The sequence below is a fragment of the Halictus rubicundus genome, unplaced genomic scaffold (genome assembly GCF_050948215.1).
Source record: "Halictus rubicundus isolate RS-2024b unplaced genomic scaffold, iyHalRubi1_principal scaffold0610, whole genome shotgun sequence".
Taxonomy (NCBI): Eukaryota; Metazoa; Arthropoda; class Insecta; order Hymenoptera; family Halictidae; genus Halictus; species Halictus rubicundus.
In genome coordinates this window covers 30107-32500 of record NW_027489151.1, presented here as the reverse complement: position 1 = coordinate 32500, position 2394 = coordinate 30107, and positions in this window count along the sequence as shown.

Sequence of the window (2394 nt, the reverse complement as noted above, 5' to 3'; positions counted from 1 at the left end):
AACACAAAAGTGAATACAAGTCACCAACCTCCACTAAGGGAAGGCTCGCCACATAAGGGCCATTCGGTCTAGGACACCGACCCGTGGCAATGCTGTGTAGAGAATAATTCGATACGAAGCACGGTACGAAACAGTCAAGACCGAAGTCTCGAGGCGCCCATGACTGCTTCTCGACCGAGATCGTAGAATAGCCACAGACGCGCGCTGCACCGACCGACTCGACCGAACCGTCGACTCTCTTATAGATACCGAACGGCCGGCCGGGACGCCGGCGCCGCGCGGTCAATAGCACGCGCGCTTATGGCCGCAAACCGCCGCGGCAACAGACCTCCCGGCGGGGCTGTTGGAACTTAGAGCGAAAAAAGTATAAAAATTTTTTTCACAAAATATAATAAATTTTAACATTTCTATATTATTTTACACAAAATAACCAACTTTTCATAATTCACCGAACTTTGAAAATTTTTCTAAGTCCCACAAATAAGAGGAAAATTTTTAAGTATCGGTCCTAGACGATTTTCGACGTGATATCACTGTAATATAGACGATTTCTAGCAATATATATCATAACACCAAACTCGCTACAATTATTATTTATCGAGTTATTAGCAAATAATGGACGGATGTGCTACTCCGTCGACAAAACTCTGGAAATTTTTCTAAGTCCCACCGCTAAGAGGAAACTTTTTCCGTATCGGTCCTAGACGATTTTCGACGTGATATCACTGTAATATAGACGGTTTCTAACAATATATATCATAACACCAAACTCGCTACAATTATTATTTATCGAGTTATTAGCAAATAATGGACGGATGTGCTACTCCGTCGGACGTTCGACGAAAATTTTTCTAAGTCCCACCGCCAAGAGGAAACTTTTTCCGTATCGGTCCTAGACGATTTTCGACGTGATATCACTGTAATATAGACGGTTTCTAACAATATATATCATAACACCAAACTCGCTACAATTATTATTTATCGAGTTATTAGCAAATAATGGACGGATGTGCTACTCCGTCGGACGTTCGACGAAAATTTTTCTAAGTCCCACCGCCAAGAGGAAACTTTTTCCCTATCGGTCCTAGACGATTTTCGACGTGATATCACTGTAATATAGACGGTTTCTAACAATATATATCATAACACCAAACTCGCTACAATTATTATTTATCGAGTTATTAGCAAATAATGGACGGATGTGCTACTCCGTCGGACGTTCGACGAAAATTTTTCTAAGTCCCACCGCCAAGAGGAAACTTTTTCCCTATCGGTCCTAGACGATTTTCGACGTGATATCACTGTAATATAGACGGTTTCTAACAATATATATCATAACACCAAACTCGCTACAATTATTATTCTTCGAGTTATTAGCAAATAATGGACGGATGTGCTACTCCGTCGGACGTTCGACGAAAATTTTTCTAAGTCCCACCGCTAAGAGGAAACTTTTTCCGTATCGGTCCTAGACGATTTTCGACGTGATATCACTGTAATATAGACGGTTTCTAACAATATATATCATAACACCAAACTCGCTACAATTATTATTTATCGAGTTATTAGCAAATAATGGACGGATGTGCTACTCCGTCGGACGTTCGACGAAAATTTTTCTAAGTCCCACCGCCAAGAGGAAACTTTTTCCCTATCGGTCCTAGACGATTTTCGACGTGATATCACTGTAATATAGACGGTTTCTAACAATATATATCATAACACCAAACTCGCTACAATTATTATTTATCGAGTTATTAGCAAATAATGGACGGATGTGCTACTCCGTCGACAAAACTCTGGAAATTTTTCTAAGTCCCACCGCCAAGAGGAAACTTTTTCCGTATCGGTCCTAGACGATTTTCGACGTGATATCACTGTAATATAGACGGTTTCTAACAATATATATCATAACACCAAACTCGCTACAATTATTATTTATCGAGTTATTAGCAAATAATGGACGGATGTGCTACTCCGTCGGACGTTCGACGAAAATTTTTCTAAGTCCCACCGCTAAGAGGAAACTTTTTCCGTATCGGGCCTAGACGATTTTCGACGTGATATCACTGTAATATAGACGGTTTCTAACAATATGTATCATAACACCAAACTCGCTACAATTATTATTTATCGAGTTATTAGCAAATAATGGACGGATGTGCTACTCCGTCGACAAAACTCTGGAAATTTTTCTAAGTCCCACCGCTAAGAGGAAACTTTTTCCGTATCGGTCCTAGACGATTTTCGACGTGATATCACTGTAATATAGACGGTTTCTAACAATATATATCATAACACCAAACTCGCTACAATTATTATTTATCGAGTTATTAGCAAATAATGGACGGATGTGCTACTCCGTCGGACGTTCGACGAAAATTTTTCTAAGTC